Genomic DNA, 18,257 nt, shown 5'->3' with positions numbered 1-18,257 from the left:
TTTTTATTATCTGTCTGCTACACCAGCAAGTTCTTGGAGTACCAAGACTATGTTTTTTCTTGTCTGTTGTACTTTGGGCACCTAGCAAACTGTCTGGCACTTTCTAGAAACCAAGTAAGGCCAAGTACGGTGGCTCACGCCTGTAATCCCAGCACTTTGGGAGGCCGAGGTGGGTGGATCACGAGGTCAGGAGATTGAGACCATCCTGGCTAACACAGTGAAACCCCATCTCTACTAAAAATACAAAAAATTAGCCAGGCGTGGTGGCAGAGCTTGTAGTCCCAGCTACTCGGGAGGCTGAGGCAGGAGAATCACTTGAATCTGGGAGGTGGAGGTTGCAGTGAGCCAAGATAGCACCACTGAACTCCAGCCTTGGCGACAGAGTGAGACTCCGTCTCAAAAAATAATGTCTAAGCTATTCTGCTGCCATAATGTGGCCTTACTGCTCCCTCATATACGGTGCCTTTCTCCTCCCTCCTTTCATTCTCTTCACTTTCTTCTTCCAGATGCTCGTACACCCGGTCCCCCTACCTGGGAAATCACAACCTCATTAAGAGCTCAGCTATATTAAGTCCTATTTCTTCATGAAATCTAACTCAACTGCTGCAACTTCCAAGTAGCAATTAGCTTCAGCATAACCTTTTTTCCTCTGTTTCCTGTGTTAGTATTATGTCACCAGTTTTGTGGGGACAAGGTCACATACCTCTCTAGAACATATCAGAATGATAGAACATCTTCAGCTATAACCCACCTAGATACCAATACTTGCCCCCAAGGGAATGTATGACTTTTATTCCCCATTATGAGAAACAAACTCACCCCTCCAAACCCAAAGAACGGACTCAGAGACCCAGAGAACAGCGGAAGTGAGACATTTAATGACGCTCTTGCAATATCGGGTGTCTGGCAGCAGGCACACCCAGCACAGTTTCAACAAGCAATTTATCCACTAGTGCACAGGTCCCTCCCCCAGTTCCTCATAGGCTGAGTACTGTGGGGTCACAATCTTCCCAGATGTCACCTATTGGTTGTTGGGTAGGGGCTTTAGGTGTTTTCTTTAGGGTTGTCCTGCTGCATTTTGTTGCAGCCCACACTGCATTGCAATCCTAGTTAGCTCAGGGGCTCTTCAAGTATTTGACTTCTGACTTAAGTAGCTGGGCAGGCTGATAAGAACAGACAACACGAGCTATTTTGCAGTTAGTAAACTTTCATCTTAGACTAAACTTCTTTGGTTCAGGTGAGGGTAACTAAGGGGGGTGGGTGACAAGCAGGCCTGTCCAAGCAGGAGCCTGCTGTATCCTGTTTCTTCTGTAGTCTACTGACCTAAGTTGATTTAAGGCACTTTGTCTTAGAAATGGACCATTGTATACATTTCCTTCATCCAGCTAAGATTTAAATTTTTTGGTAGAGATGGGGTCTCACTCTGTTGCCCAGGCTGCTGTTGAACTCTTGGCCTCAAGTGATCCTCCTGCCTCAACCTCCCGAAGTGCTTGGATTACAGGCGTGTGCCACCTGTTTGGCCAAATTTGTTTAAACAAAAGAGTTTAGAGGACTCCCAACTAGGAACTATTGGAGTACTCTGGGCAGATATGATTCTAGCTGGGTTGAAACAATAATCAAGATAAAAAGGAGGAAGACAGGGGAAAGGCTGGGAGGGGCACAACCAACAGGCCTTGCAAGTAAGCAGATCTGGTGGCAAAGGTCAGGGAAAACCAAAGAAGACTCCCAGGTCTCCAGGTGACGAGGCCAGACATGGTACATGGTAGTGCCGGCAGACGGAGGGGGAGTGCGTACCCCCACACAGTCGGCCCACACACTCTGGCTGCAAAGGGCCAGGGACCGTGTGGTCTCCAGCTTGCTGCCTGAATTTGGACAACCCAACTCATTCTCACTGCCTGTCTTCACAGTTTCAAAATGAAGCTAAAACAAACCCGTCTCTAGTTTGTTTTGTTTTTTTTTCTGAGATGAAGTCTTGCTCTGTCGCCCAGGTTGGAGTGCAGTGGTGCGATCTTGGCTCTCTGCAACCCCGGACTCCCAGGTTCTAGCGATTCTCCTGCCTCAGCCTCCCAAGTAGCTGGGATTACAGGTGCCTGCCACCATGCTCAGTTAATTTTTTTCTATTTTTTTCAGTAAAGATGAGGTTTCGCCATGTTGGCCAGGCTGGTCTCGAACTCCTGACCACAGGTGATCCACCCACCTCAGCCTCCCAAAGTGTTAGATTACAGGTGTGAGCTACTGCACCCAGCCTCCAGCTTGTTTTAAGAATCTAGTAACAGCACTATGTTTAACAATTGGCTTAGATATTCAGAAGCTGCTGGCTGGGCACAGTGGCTCACACTTGTAATCCCAGCACTCTGGGGCCGAGGTGGGCGGATCACCTGAGGTCAGGAGTTTGAGACCAGCCTGCTCAACATGGAGAAACCCCGTCTCTACTAAAAATACAAAATTAGCCAGGCATGGTGGCACATGCCTGTAATCCCAGCTACTCGGGAGGCTGAGGCAGGAGGTTGCAGTGAGCCGAGATCGCGCCATTGCACCCCAGCCTGGGCAACAAGACCAAAACTCCGTCTCAAAAAAAAAAAAAAGATATTCAGAAGCTGCTGACGTGAACGTTTAATGAATTTGTTTTTTGTTGTTGTTTGGTTTTTGTTTTTTGAAATGGAGTCTCGCTCTGTTGCCCAGGCTGGAGTACAGTGGTGAGATCTAAGCTCACTGCAACCTCCACCTCCCGGGTTCAAGCAATTCTCTGCCTTAGCCGCTTGAGTAGCTGGGATTATAGGCACCTGCCACCATGCCCAGCTAATTTTTGTATTTTTAGTAGAGACGGGGTTTCACCATCAAGGCCAGGGTGGTGTTGAACTCTTGACCTCGTGATCTGCCTGCCTCATCCTCTCAAAGTGCTGGAATTACAGGCATGAGCCAACGTGCCCAGCCTGTTGAATGAATTTCATGAGTAAACAAATCAGATCATGAGGAAACAAAGTAGATCAAAGTAAGTGGATTCCATGAAGCCGAGAATGTCTTCTGGATATGCCACCTGGTAACCCCTCCTTCAGCGCACTGTGCCCCCTGACAAACACCATGGGGAGCAGGGACAGAGGAGGTGGGTGGGGAGCACAGGGACACAGGCATGGTGACATCTGCCCCTGCCTCGCCCCTGTCCCGTCCACCCCTTTCTATAATACAATCATTTAACAATGGTTTCCCATGTGTGAAATACTTGCTTCATTCCTTCTCAATCACAGAATAGACACCACAGAATAGACACTTGATATTCAAATTTACTGAGGAAGAAACTGTTTCACATGCCAAGTGGGAACTTAAAAAAAAAAAAAAAAAAAACCTTAATTAGCTGTATTATTGAAGTAAAATCAATTTAAGGGATTTAGTGTTTATTCAGGCAAGGCTGGTTGGCTTCTTGGCTCTCTATCTTCCCCATTTCTTCCTCCTTCTCAAAGTGTAAATTTTATTTTCAAACCTGGGAAGAGAGTTCAAGGTGGGAGGTGGAGGCAGGAGGATGGCTTTAGATCAGGAGTTCAAGATCAGCCTGGTCAATACAGCAAGACCTTGTCTCTAGAAAAAAAATTTTTTTTTTACTTAGCTGGGTGTGGTGGTGCATGCCTGTGGTCCCAGCTTCTCAGGAGGCTGAGGCAGGAGGATCACCTGAGCCCAGGAATTTGAAGGTGCAGCGAGCTGTAATTATGCCACTGCACTCCAGCCTGCGTGACAGAGCAAGACCCTGTCTAAAAACAACAACAAAGAGCCAGACTCAGTGGCTCACACCTGTAATCCCACCACTTTGGGAGGCTGAGGCAGGAGGATCTCTTGAGGCTGGAAGTTCGAGACCAGCCTGGGCAACATAGTGAGACCCTGTCTGTGTGTGTATATGTATATATGTATTTTTAAAAGAGGTGTTTGGGAACTTCCAGTATGTAGACGTCCACTGCTGAAGGGCTGTTTTGGGTCATAACCAAGACATGTGGCCTGAGAGCCTGTGATGATTATTTGTGTTTGTGCAAACTCCAGAGCAGCCTAAGCTCCTGGATAAAGAGACACTCCACTCTGCTTTTAACTGTCTTGAGCAGACATATGAGGAGAGACAGGTTATTGTCTCCAGCATCAAAGGAATGAACCAAGATGTTGATTTTGAAGAGCCAACTTTCCCAGGAAGCCACAGTGTGACCTCACAGGACCTCTCCTGACACTTGTCTTTCTGTGTCTGTGTCTGGCATGTAAGGCTGGGCCACATTCTAGCAGAGGCCCCGCTCAAAACGTGGCCTGGTGTGATCAAAAGATGTTGATGTGGCAGCTCCTCACCAGATGTCCTGCACCCACTCTTGCCCCTCCATGTCCAGTCTCCTGACAAGCAGCTGGAATGTTCTTTTTAGTGTTTTTATTTTTTCTTTGAGAAGAGGTCCTTGTCACCAAGGCTGGAGTGCAGTGGCATGATCTCTGCTCACTGCAACCTCTCCCTCCTGGGTTCAAGCAATTCTCATGCCTCAGACTCCCAGGTAGCTGGGATTATAGGCGTCTGCCACCATGCCCGGCTAATTTTTGTATTTTTTAGTAGTGACAGGGCTTCACCATGTTGGCCAGGCTGGTCTCGAACCCTGACCTCAGGTGATCCACCCGCCTCAGCCTCCCAAAGTGCTGGGATTTTAGGCATGAGCCATCACGCCTGGCCTTTGTTTTTAGAGATAAGGTCTAGCTCTTTCACTCAGGCTGGAGTACAGTGGGGCAATCATGGCTCAGTGCAGCCTCTATCTCCTGGGCTCAAGGATCCTCTCACTTCAGCCTCCCCAGGAGCTGGGACTACAGGCACGTGCCACCACATCTGGTTAATTTTTTTTTTTTTTTTCAAGATGGAGTTTCACTCTTGTCCAGGATGGAGTGCAATGGCTTGATCTCGGCTCACTGAAAACTCCACCTCCCGGGTTCAAGCGATTGAAAACTCCACCTCCCGGGTTCAAGCGATTCCCCTGCCTCAGCCTCCCAAGCAGCTGGGACTATAGGCGTTCACCACCACACCCGGCTAATTTTTGTATTTTTAGTAGAGACAGGGGTTCACCATGTTGGCCAGGCTGGTCTCGAACTCCTGACCTCAGGTGATCCACCTGTCTCAGCCTCCCAAAGTGCTTGGATTACAGGTGTGAGCCACTGCGCCTGGCCTCTTTTAGCTATTTTTAAATATACAAAAATTGTTTACTATAGTCATGCTGTTGTACTACCAAATACTACATCTTATTCATTCTAACTGTACTTTTGTACCCGCTAATCATTCCTGTGCACCTCCTCCAGCCCACTACCCTTCCCAGCCTCTGGTAACCATCATTCTGCCCTCCATCTTCAGGAGTTCAATTGTTTTAATTTTTAACACCCACAAATGACTGGGAACATGCAAAATTTGTCTTTCTGTGTCTGGCTTATTTTAGTTAACATAATGACCTCCAGTTCTACCCACGTTGTTGCAAATAATAGGATTCTATTCTTTCTCACGGCTGAACAGTCTTCCATTGCGTGTATGTACCACATTTTCTCTATCCATTCACCTGTTGGTGGACACTTAGATTGATTCTAAATCTTGGCTATTGTGAATAGTGTTGCAATAAATATAAAAATGCAGATATTTCTTTGATGTACTGATTTTCTTTCTTTTGGTTACATACCCAGCAGTAAGATTACTGGATCATAAAGTAGCTCTATTTTTAGTTTTTTGAGGACCCTCAAAACGTTCTCCATAGTGGTTGTACTAATTTACATTCCCATCAACAGGGTACCAGGGCTCCCTTTTCCCTACATCCTCAATAGCATTTGGTATTGCCTGTCTTTTGGATATAAGCCATTTTAACTGGGGTAGGATGATAGCTCACTATAGTTCTGATTTGCATTTCCCTGATGATCAATGATGTTGAGCACCTTTTCATATGCCTGTTTGCCATTTTTATGTTTTCAGAAGTGTCTATTCTGATCTTTTGCCCATTTTAAAATCAGACAGATTTTTTTTGTATTGATTTTTTTTTCCACCTGAGCTCCTTATATACTCTGGTTACTAATCCCTTGTCAGATGGATTCAGGATTGGGTTTTTTTTGTTGTTTTTTTGTTTTTTTTTTTGAGATGGAGTCTCACTCTGTTGCTTGGGCTGGAGTGCAGTGGTGCTATCTTGGCTTACTGCAACCTCCATCTCCCAGGTTCAAGCAATCCTCCTGCCTCAGCCTCCCCAGTAGCTGGGATCACAGGTGCCCGCCACCACGCCCAGGTAATTTTTGTAGTTTTAGTAGAGACAGGATTTCACCATCTTGGCCAGGCTGGTCTTGAACTCCTGACCTCGTGATCCACCTGCCTCGGCCTCCCAAAGTGCTGGGATTACAGGCGTGAGCCTCTACACGCAGCCTGGATTTTGACTTTTACACTCAATTCTAACTCATTAAATGCTGTCAAGTGGAGAATTGATATAATATTCATATTGGAAGATCACTTTGTGTATCAGCTATCTATTGCTGTATAACGAACCACTCCAAGCTTAATGGTATAAAGTTACAACGATGCTTATTTGTCTTCTCACAATACTGCAGGCTGACTAGACTCACCTAGGCAGTTCTGCCTCTGTATGTCTTACGTGGTTGCCTTCAAACAGTATGCAGTTGGAATAGTCTCAAAGGTTTCCTTGCTCAAATATCTCCTGGTTAATTTGGGCTCTTAGCTAGGGCCTCAGCTGGGGCGATCCGGTGGAACACCCACACATCACCTCTGTACATGGCCTGGGCTTTCTCACAAAATGGTGAAAGGGTTCTAAGTGCACCCATCCCAGGAAGGAGAGCCAAGTGGAAACAGTGTCATCTTTTATGACCTAACTTTGGCAGATCATGAGCACCACTTCCACTGTATTCTGCTTATAGAAGCAGGGGACTAAATTCACATTCAAGGGAAGATAAACTAGATTTTTTTTTTTGAGATGGAATCTTGCTCTGCTGCCCAGGCTGGAGTGCAGTGGCCCGATCTCGGCTCACTGCAACCTCCACCTCCCGGGTTCAAGTGATTCTGTTGCCTCAGCCTCCTGAGTAGCTGGGACTACAGGCACAAGCCACCACGCCCTAATTTTTGTATGTTCAGTAGAGACGGGATTTCACCATGTTGGCCAGGATGGTCTCGATCTCCTGACTGTGTGATCCACCTGCCTCAGCCTCCTAAAGTGCCGGGATTACAGGCGTGAGCCACCGCACCCGGCCTGCAACTAGATTATATCGCTTGATGACAAGTGTAAAAAAAATTGCAGACAACTATTCGCAACAGTGAAGGGATGGAATCAACCTAAGTTTCCTTCCATCAATGGAAAAAAGAATAAAGAAAAAGTGGCAGCTGGGCGCAGTGGCTCATGCCTGTAATCTGTAATCCTAGCACCTTGGGAGGCTGAGGCAGAAGGATCACTTGAGGTCAGGAGTTTGAGACCAGCCTGACAACCATGGTGAAACCCCGTCTCTACTAAAAATACGAAAATTAGCCGGCCGTGGTGGTGTTCACCTGTAATCCCAGCTACTCGGGAGGCTGAGGCAGGAGAATCGCTTGAACTTGGGAGGCGGAGGTTGCAGTGAGCTGAGATTACACCACACACTCCAGCCTGGGAGAGAGAGAGACTCCTTCTCAAAAAAAAAAATGGTTCAACACATAGAAAATGCTTGATATAATCAAAGTGAATCAGAGGATAAAAGAACTATAATAAAGCAACTGAAGAAAATGATTATGGAAATTAGAGACAGTAGTCTAACACTGGGTTGTCGATGGGTGACCCTGAGTTAAACAACCTAAAAAAATAAAACAGGGCTGGGCACAGTGGCTCATGCCTATAATCCCAGTGCTTTCAGAGGCTGAGGTGGGAGGCTAGCTTGACCAGGAGTCCAAGACAAGCCTGGGCAACATAGCAAGACCCCATCTCTACAAATGTAACAAAAATTAGCCAGGTGTGGTGGTGCACGCCTGTAGTCCCAGCTACTCGGGAGGCTGAGGTGGGAAGATCCTTTGAGCCCAGGAGTTTAAGGCTGTAGTGAGCTATGACGACACCAGTGCGTTCTAGAGCCTGGGTGATAGAGCAAAACCTTGTCTTGAAAGAAAGAAGAAACGTAGGAATGGAGGGAGGGAGAGAGGGAGGGAAAGGAGGGAGAGAGGCAGGGAGGGAGGGACAGAGAGAGAGAGAGCGGGAGAGAGGGAGGGAGGGAAAGGAGGGAGAGAGGGAGGGAGGGACGGACGGAGAGAGAGCGAGAGAGAGGGAGGGAGGGAAAGGAGGGAGAGAGGGATGGAGAGAGAGAGGGAGGGAGGGAGGGAAGGAGGAAGGGAGAAAGAAAAGAAAAAGGAATAAACTAAGGAAGGCAAGAAAGAAAAGGAAAAAAGAAAGCAAAGAGAAAGAAAAAGAAGAAAGAGAAGAAGGAAAGGAGGGAGGGAGGAAGAAAGAAAGAAAAAGAATGATTGCATGCAGAGATTGAGAAGTACATAGTCAGTAGTCAAAAGACACACGACACACCTGGATGAACTAATACAGAATGACTGGCCTAGGGCCGACCCTGGCTAAACTGTTGAATTTCAATGATAAAGAAAGTACTCTACTGGCCTTTGAGTAGGAAAATAAAACGTACATGTGAGAAGAACCTCTAGCCAGCCTCAGACCTTCCCATAGCCCCAGCTAGAGCCAGATGACAATAGAGTCAGAACTTAAAGTAAGAACTGAAAAAAAGGAAAATGAATCAAGAATATTCTCCCATGCCAGGTGCGGTGACTCACGCCTGTAATCCCAGCACTTTGAGAGGCTGAGGCAGGAGGATCACTTATGGTCAGAAGTTTGAGACCAGCCTGGCCAAGATGGTGAAATCCCATCTCTACTAAAAATACAAAAATTAGCTGGGCGTAGTAGTGTGCGCCTGTAATCCCAGCTACTCAGGAGGTTGAGGCAGCAGAATCGTTTGAACCTGGGAGGCAGAGATTGCAGTTAGCCGAGATCGCACCACTGCACTCCAATGTGGGTGACAGAGCAAGACTCTCTCTCTCAAAAAAATAATTAAAAAATAAAGGCTGGGCGCGGTGGCTCAAGCCTGTAATCCCAGCACTTTGGGAGGCCGAGACGGGCGGATCACGAGGTCAGGAGTTCGAGACCATCCTGGCTAACACGATGAAACCCCGTCTCTACTAAAAAAAATACAAAAAACTAGCCGGGCGAGGTGGTGGGCGCCTGTAGTCCCGGCTACTCGGGAGGCTGAGGCAGGAGAATGGCGTAAAAACCCGGGAGGCAGAGCTTGCAGTGAGCTGAGATCCGGCCACTGCACTCCAGCCTGAGCGACACAGCGAGACTCCGTCTCAAAAAAAAAAAAAAAGAAAAAAATAAAATAAAATAAAAAAGAATGGTCATCCAAAGGCCAGGTGTGGTGGCTCACGCCTATAATCCCAGAACTTTGGGAAGCCCAGGTGGGCAGATCACGAGGTCAGGAGATCGAGACCATCCTGGCTAACACGGTGAAACCCTATCTCTACTAAAAATACAAAAAATTAGCAGGGCGTGGTGGCAGGCTCCTGTAGTTCCAGCTACTAGGGAGGCTGAGGCAGGAGAATGGCGTGAACCCAGGAGGTGGAGATTGCAGTGAGCCAAGATCACGCCACTGCACTCCAGCCTGGGCGACAGAGGGAGACTTCATCTCAAATAAATAAATAAATACATACATACATACATACATACATACATACATAAAAAAAAAGAATGGTCATCCAAGTAGAAACCCACTCAACAGAAACCCTCAAATATGGACCGTTTCCAAAAATACAGCCACTCTGGGTGAAAATAGAAACTGCAGGTTAAAAAGAATCATGATACTTTTATCTTTTTTCATTTTAATGAATGTTGAATAAAAATGTATCACTTGCACATAGGCATTTATCTGAAGTTCAGAAATTCTCTCACCTTAGTTTCTTCAGCTGCTGTTGTATCAAGCAAAATGAAAGTTATATATATTTAAACTAAAACACATATAAAATACGTAAAGCTATTTATTTATTATTTATTTATTTATTTATTTAGAGATGGAGTCTCGCTCTGTCGCCAGGCTGAAGTGCAGTGGTGCGATCTCACTCACTGCAACCTCCACCTCCCAGGTTCAAGCGATTCTCCTGCCTCTCAGCCTTCCAAGTAGCTGGGATTACAGGTGCCCGCCACCACACCCAGCTAATTTTTGTATTTTCAGTAGAGACAGGGTTTCACCGTGTTGGCCAGGATTGTCTCCATCTCCGGACCTCGTGATCTGCCTGCTTCACCCTCCCAAAGTGCTGGGATTATACAGGCATGAGCCATAGCGCCTGGCAGTTATTTTTAATCCATTAATCTATCTACTTAGGTAAGTACCTATTTGCACCAAAAGAGGTATGAATTAATTACTGCCTAATTTTTTTTTTGAGACAGAGTCTCTCTCTGTTTTCCAGGCTAGAGTGGAATGGTGCGATCTTGGCTTACTGCAACCTCCGCCTCCCAGGCTCAAGCAAGTCTCGTGCCTCAGCCTCTCGAGTAGTTGGGATTACTGGCGCCCACCACGCCCAGCTAATTTTTGTATTTTTAGTAGAGACGGGGTTTCATCATGTTTGCCAGGCTGGTCTCAAACTCCTGACTTCAAGTAAGCCACCTGCCTTGGCCTCCCAAAGTGCTAAAATTACAAGCATGAGCTATCACGCCTGGCCATACCACCTAATGTTGAGAGTTATTTCTTGGTGGTTGAAAATTTCTTGATTTGTTACTTGCTTCTTTGTAGTTTTCTTTTCTCTCCTTTCTCTCTCTTTCCACCTCCCTCTCTCTGACAAGGTCTCACTCTGTTGCCCAGGCTACAGTCTCAAACTCCTGGGTTTTAGTGATCTACCTGCCTCAGCCTCCCGAATCGCTGGGACCATAGGTGTGCGTTACCATAACTAGTTTTTAATTTTTTAGAGATGGGATCTTGCTATGTTGCTCATGCTGGTCTCAAACTCCTGGCCTTGAGCAATCCTCCTGCCCTGCCTTTCCAAAGTGCTGGGATTACAGGTGTGAGCTCTAGCACCCGGCCTGCTTTGTACTTTTCTATAGGACTTAGATTTTATGAATAATTACAAATAATTTTTATAAAAGCAGTAAACTTTTTAAAATTAAGCAGTGATAAAGAATGAGCTACAGAAAGTAGTATTAGTTCAGCGCCTATTATATACTAGATATTTTGCATATAGTGAATCACCTAATCCACGTATCAAGGCAGGAATTATAATCTTTATTTTTCAGGAGAGAAAACTGAGGCTTACAAGCATTTGTTAATTCTAGAGTTACACTGCTGCTGCCAAAACAAGTGCCCTCTTCCCAGAAGCCTGCCCACTGCTGGTTTCATCAAATTCAACCCCACTACTTCCATCCCCATATCTGTGCGCAAGAATGTACACACACAAACACACACACACACACCCCCCCCCACACACACACACACACAAGCACACTTCTGCAATATTTCATCTGCCTAGGCCAGGAATTTACCATGACGAACCAAATGCAATACCTGTTTCCTGACCAAAGCTGTTACTCAATATCTCCATGATTTGAGAAACAGTTTGATTTCAAGCTGACAAGGGTCATACTGAGGTCTTAATAATTACAAAGCATCCTAGTGTATGTGAAAGGATGTGATGTTCAGATATATCCAGCCCTTTGAGATGCTCTGCTGGAAGGTGGTTGAGGTGCAAAGTACTACTGACTCATGGTCGTCATGGTCCATGGTCATTAATAATGATACTTTGTATTTCTTTTGTGTTTGTGCTAAGGGTGGTTTCAAAACCTGGAAGAAGCTTATCAGTTTCTAGGTATTCAAATATCTCTTTTCACAATGTGTATGTGTGTGCGTATGCTATGAAAATATATACACACATATATTCACATATGAATAGATAACACACATATACATATATATATATATATATAGTTACAGTACACTAATCAAAAAGCAAATTCTTCTTTTTTCTTTCTTCTGGATAGAGTTTAACTCTGTCGCCCAGGCTGGAGTGCAGTGGCACTATCTTGGTTCACTGCCACCTCTGCCCCCCGTGTTCAAGCGATTCTCCTGCCTCAGCCTCCTGAACAGCTGGGATTACACCACACATGGCTAATTTTGGTATTTTTAGTAGATACAGGGTTTCACCATCTTGGCCAGGCTGGTCTTGAACTCCTGACCTCATGATCCACCCACCTCGTCCTCTTAGAGTGCTGGGATTACAGGCGTGAGCCACCGTGCCCGGCTTAAAGTAAATTCTTAATGATCCATGAAAAGAAAAAGGCAGGCCAGGTGTGGCTCCCACCTGTAATCCCAGCACTGTGGGAAGCTGATGTGGGAGTATCGCTTGAGCCCAGGAGTTTGAAACCAGTCTGGGAAACATGGTGAGACTTCCTCTGTAGAACAAATGTAAAAATTACCTGGGCATGGCAGCTTATACCTGGGGTCCCATCTACTCAGGAGGCTGAGGTGGGAGGATCACAACTCAAAAAAGCAGAGTTTGCAGTGAGCTGAGATCACACCACTGCACTCCATCCTGAATGACAAAGCAGTACCTTGCCTCAAAAAAAAAAGGAAAAAATTGGTATCAAAGAAAAATTTAATGTATCTATATATACATAAATGTATATAGTCATAGTATATTAATCAAAAAGTAAATTCTTAATAGTTCATGACAAGTAAATGGCAGGCCAGGCATGGTGGCTCACGCTTGTAATCTCAGCACTTTGGAAGGCCCAGGCAAAAGGATTGCTTATGTCCAAAAGTTTGGGACCAGCCTGGGCAACCTAGTGAGAACCAGCCTCTCAGAAAAAAACAGAAATTAGCCAGGCATATTGGCATGTGCCTGTAGCCTCAGCTACTCAAGATGCTGAGTTGGGAGGATCACTTGAGGCCAAAAGGCCAAGGCTGCAGTGAGCCATAATCACATGACTACACTCCAGCCTGGGTGATAGAGCAAGACCCTAAGGAAAAAAAAAAAGAAAGAAAACTGTAAAAAATATAAAAATAGAAGACATGAAGTGAGAAGCTACCAAGTCCGGGGCAAATACAAAGGGCCCAAGGTTCATTCCAATCCTTACCCCCAGAAGACAAGAAAAGCCATGAAACACTAAATAAAACAGAAATCACTGTGAAACCACACAGGCAGAATTTACTATCGATTTGTCAGAAATCCACTCTTAAGGTTAAAAAAAGAGACGGCTTTTGCTAAAGCACTCTGCTGTGAACAAATGAGAGTCCAGGGAAGCTTTAGGCTCCTTGATGCTGTTGACCATCAAAGACTTAAAGCTGGATCTGGAAGAGGCAACTGTGAGGCAAGAGCAAAACCAGAAGAGGCCACCATGAGGCAGAAGATGGGCCCTGAGTGGCCACTGTGAGGCAGAAGATGGGCCAGATGAGGCCATCGTGAGGAAGGAGCTGGTGTAAGAGAGACCACAGCGAGACAGGAGCTGGGTTATGGGAGGCAGTCGTGAGGCAGGAGATGGGCCTGGTGAGGCCAGTGTGAGGCAGCAGCTGGGCCTAGAGATGCCAGTGTGAGGCATTAGCTGGGCCTGTTGAGGCTGCCAGGAGGCAGGAAGAAACATGGCTGGGGAAGGCCACCATGATGAAAGAGCTGGGGCTGGAAAGGCCTCTGCAAGGAAACAGGTGGGCCTGGAGAGGCCATTGTTAGGCAGCAACTGGGCCAGTTCAGGCTGCCACGAGGCAGACTGTGGGCCTAGACAGCTTAACTTGAAAAAGTTTCAGGCCTACAAAGGATTCCAGGAGCTGGGCAACAGCTGAGGCCGAAAAGTTTGTTGTGAGGCAGGAACTGGGCCCTACAGATGCAGCCAGAAGAAGAGCTGGGACTGGAGACGAGGCCGGGAGGCAGCAGCTGGGACTGGAGAGGCTGATTTGAGGAAGTTCTGGGCCTGAAGAGGCAGCCAAAAGTCAAGACCAAGGTCTGGGGAAAACAGCCGTGAGGCATGAATTGGACCTGGAGAGGCCTCTGGTAGGCAAGAGCAGGACGTCCAGAGGCTGTTCTTAAGCGAGAGCTGGGTCTGTACAGGCCACCGGGAGGCAGAAGGTGGGACTAAAGGGCTTGCCTGGAAAAAGTTTGGGGCCCAGAAAGGCTGGCAGGAGCTGGGTGGGAGCTGAGTCCAAAGAGGTTGTTGTGAGGCAGGAGTTGGGCATGTAGACGCAGCCAGAAGGAAGAACTAGGCCTGGAGAGGCCACTGTAAGAAAGGCAAAGGCTAGGCCTGTAGAGGCCGACTTGAGACTGCAGAGAGGCCGGCAGGAGCATGGCCGTGGAAGGCTGCCAAAAGGCAAGAGCTGGGCCTGGAAGGGCTGCTGCGAGGTAAGAGGTGGGCCTGGACAGCTGAACTGGAGGAGGTTTCGGGCCTACGAAGGCTGCTGGGAGCTGAGCAGGAGTCGAGTCAAAGGAGGCTGTTTGGAGGTAGGAATTGAGCCTACAGGCACAGCCGTGAGAAAAGAGCTGGGCCTGGAGAGGAGGCTGGGAGGCAGCAAGCAACTGGGCTGGGGGAGGCCAACTTGAGGAAGTTCTGGGTCTGGAGAGGCTGCCAGAAGGGAAAAGCTGGGCCTAAAGAGGCCATGGTGAGGCATGAGCTGGGCCTAAAGAGACCATTGGGACACAGGAGCCGGGTCTGCAGAGGCTGCTGAAAAGCAGGAGGGTGGCCTGGGGAGACTGCGGTGAAGCATGAGATGAGCCTAAAAAGGACCTCGCAGGCGGGAGCTGGGCCTGTTGAGGCTGCTGCGAGGCAGGCACAAACGTGGCCTGGGGAGGCCGATGTGAGGCAAGAGCTGGGCCTGGAGAGGCCCTTGTCAGGCAGGAGCTGGGTCTCCCCAGGCCACCAGGAAGCTGAAGGTGGACCTGGAAGGCCTGACGTAGAGAAGCCTGGGGTCTACAAAGGCTGCCAGGAGCTGGGCCAAATGTGGTTGTCATGTGGCAGGAGGTGGGCCAGCAGACACGGCCGGCAGGGAGAGCCAGGCCTGGAGAGGCCGACTAGAAACAGTTCTGGGCCTGGAGAGGATGCCGAGAGGCAAGAGCCGGGCCTGGAGAGGCTGCCAAAAGGCAGGAGCTTGGCCTGAGGTGGCCATGCTGAGGCAAGAGCTGGGCCTGGAGGCTCCACTGTGAGGCAGAGGCCATGGTTGTTGGGGCCCCCAACACACACGCACTGGGCCTGGCGAGGATGACTTCAGGACGATTGGAGCCTGAAGTCATATCAGGAGGCAATAGCTTGGCCTGTAGAGGCTGAGAAAAGGTAAGCACTTGACCTGCGGAGGCCATGGTCAGGCAACAGCTGGGCCTGGAGGGTCCACTTTGAAGCAGCAGCTCAGCCTGAAGGGGCCTACAACAGGCAGGATCTCGGCCTGTGGAGAGGCATGACCTGATCTTAAACACGCCAGTGTGAGGGATGACCTGGCCCATAGAATCCTGTGTGAGGCCGGATCATGGCCTGCAGAGTCCAGGAGAGGCATGAGATGGGCCTAAACAGGCCAGTGCAATTGAGCACCTGGGCCTATAGAGGCCAGTGTGAGGCAGGAGCTTGGCCCGGAGAGGCCGCAAGACATATGAGCTTGTCCTAAATAGTCCAGTGTAAGGCAGGAGCTGGGTCTGTCGAGGCTGTCGGGTGGCAGGCTATAACTTGGACTGGGGAAGCTGCTGTGAGGCAAGAGCTGGGCCTGGGGGAGCTGGAGAAAGGCAAGACCTGGGCCTGGAGTGGCCATCGTCAGGCAGTAGCTGGGCCTGTCAAGGCCACTGTGAGGCATGATCTGGGTCTGGAAATCTTGACTTAAAGAAGCTTTAGGCCTACAAAGGCTGCCAGGTGCTGGGCAGGAGCTGAGCCAAAATAGGTTGTTGTGAGTCAGGAGTTGGGACTGTAGACACAGCTGGGAGGAAAAACTGGGCCTGGAGAGGGTATAGGGAGGCAGCAACTCCACCTTGAGAGGCCAAACTGAGGAATTTCTGGGCCTGGAGAAGTCACAAAAGGGAAAAGCTGGTCGTAGAAAGTCCATTTTGAGGAATGAGCTGGGCCTCAGGAGGCCATGAGATGCAGGAGCTGGGCCTCTAGAGGCTGCCAAAAGGCAGGAGCTTCACCTGGGGTGGCCGCCTTGAGGCATAAGATGAGCCTAAAGAGGCCACTGGGAGGCAGGAGCTGGGCCTGTCGGAGCCTGCCATGACGCAGGCAGAAACTTGGTGTGGGGAGGCTGCTGTTAAGGCAAGAGTTGGGTCCATCAAGGCTACCGCAATGCAGGCAGAAACCTGGCATTGGGAAGCTGCCATGAGGCAAAAGCTGGGCCTGTCAAGGCTGCTGGGAGGCCAAAGGTGGGCCTGGCAAAGTTGACTTTAAGAAGTCTGGAGTTGGGTGTGTCCAGGCCAGTGGGAGGCAGAAGGTGGGCCTAGAGAGTCTGAATTGAGGAATTTTCAGGCCTACAATGGCCGCCATGAGCTGGACAGGAGCTGGGCAGAAGAGTTTATCTGAGGCAAGTGTTGGGCCTGTAGATGGAGCCAGGAGGAGGAGCTCGACCTGGAGAGGCAGAATGAGGCAGAAGCTTGGCCTGTATAGGCTGACAGGAGACAGGAACTGGGCCAGGAGTGGCTCACTTGAAGATGATATTGGAGAAAGTGACAGATCATCAGGCATTAGATTCTCACAGGGACAGCACAACGTAGATCCCTCACATGCACAGTTCACAATGGGGTACTTGCTTTTATGGGAATCTAATGCTGCTGCTGATCTGAGAGAAGGTGGCGCTCAGGGGAATGTGAGCAGTGGGGAGTGGCTGTAAATAAAGATGCAGCTTCCCTCACTCAACACTATTCACCTGCTGTATGGCTCCTTACAGCTCCATGGCTCCACTCAACACCTGCTGTGTGGCTCCATACAGCTCCATGGCTCAGGCGTTGGGGGCCCCTGCTCAAGTACATCCAAAAGGACCCTTCTCACAACAGTCTTCATAGTGGTCAAGTGCAGCAGCCACTTAGCTCCCAAGGCATGTGCCTCAGCTGGCATTTCATCACAATCAACAGTAAGTGGTAGCTTGAGTCATTGTGAGGTCACTTCCCGGAAATCACCAGCATCCCATATCCCGTTGGCAAGGAGCTCCACACAGTCCCTTGGATAACCAAACCTATGCCCAAATGCCATCTGTGTGGGTCTGTCTCCTGGGACCCTTCCTAGTAGCAACTCTGTATTAGTCAGGGTCCAATCAGGACACGTAAACCACTCAAAAGTCCAAAGTGCTAGAATTTAATACAGAGAATTATTCATTATAACAGGGAAACAGTATGACAGATTGGCTAGCACAAAGTAAAGAGAATTCTAGTGAATGTAGGACTAGCCAAGGTCAGGCATGGTGGCTCATGCCTGAAATTCCAGCAATTTAAGAAGCCAACACAGGAGGACTGCTTGAGGCCAGGAGCTAGAGACCAGCCTGAGCAACACGGTGAGACCCTGTCTCTATCCAAAAAAAGAAAAAAATTAGCTGGGTGTGGTGGTGCACACTTACAATCCCAGCTACTCGGGAAGCTGAAGTGGGAGGGTAGTTTGAGCCTGTGAGGTCAAGGCTGCAGTGAGTCATGATTATGGCACTACAGTCAAGCCTGGGTGACACAGCAAGACCCTGTCTCAAGGAACAAAACAACAACAACAAGCATTTACAGACAGAAAAGAAATAGGGCTAATAAGGTATGATGTTGAAATGTGACAAAGTAATATGAGGGCTTTTATCCATTTAAAATCATCAAACAAAAAATAACCTATTAAATTATAATACCCTGTGCTGGCAAAGGTGCAGTGAAATGGGCACTTTCTTATACAATGAGGGGTGTTTAAATTGTGTATGAGCCTTTCAGGGTAAAGCTTTGCAATTTTTTAATTTTTTTTTTATTTTTTTTTGAGATGGAGTTTCACTCTTGTTGCCCAGGCTGGAGTGCAATGGTGCAATCTTGGCTCACCGCAACTTCCACCTCCTAGGTTCAAGCGATTCTCCCGCCTCAGCCTCTGAATAGCTGGAATCACAGGTGTGTGCCATCACACCCAGCTAATTTTGTATTTTTAGTAGCGATGCGGTTTCTCCATGTTGGTCAGGCTGGTCTTGAACTCCAGACCTCAGGTGATCCACCCACCTCAGCCTCCCAAAGTGTTGGGATTACAGGCTTGAGCCACCACGCCTGGCCGACAATTTTTTTTTTTAATAATAGAGACACTGTCTCACCACACTCTCCTCCA

At 48.1% G+C, this 18,257-nt stretch overlaps 1 long non-coding RNA gene across 3 annotated transcripts in view; it reads right to left on the bottom strand.

Moving 5' to 3' along the window:
- The window catches only part of LOC106997373 (uncharacterized), a 45,575-nt gene that overhangs the window by 5,304 nt on the left and 22,014 nt on the right, over positions 1 to 18,257 (bottom strand). The window lies entirely within an intron of this gene.

This window comes from Macaca mulatta, chromosome 3, assembly GCF_049350105.2.
Source record: "Macaca mulatta isolate MMU2019108-1 chromosome 3, T2T-MMU8v2.0, whole genome shotgun sequence".
Classification (NCBI taxonomy): domain Eukaryota; kingdom Metazoa; phylum Chordata; class Mammalia; order Primates; family Cercopithecidae; genus Macaca; species Macaca mulatta.
The sequence above is the reverse complement of the archived record's forward strand: the minus strand, read 5'-3'. Positions and strand labels throughout refer to the sequence as shown.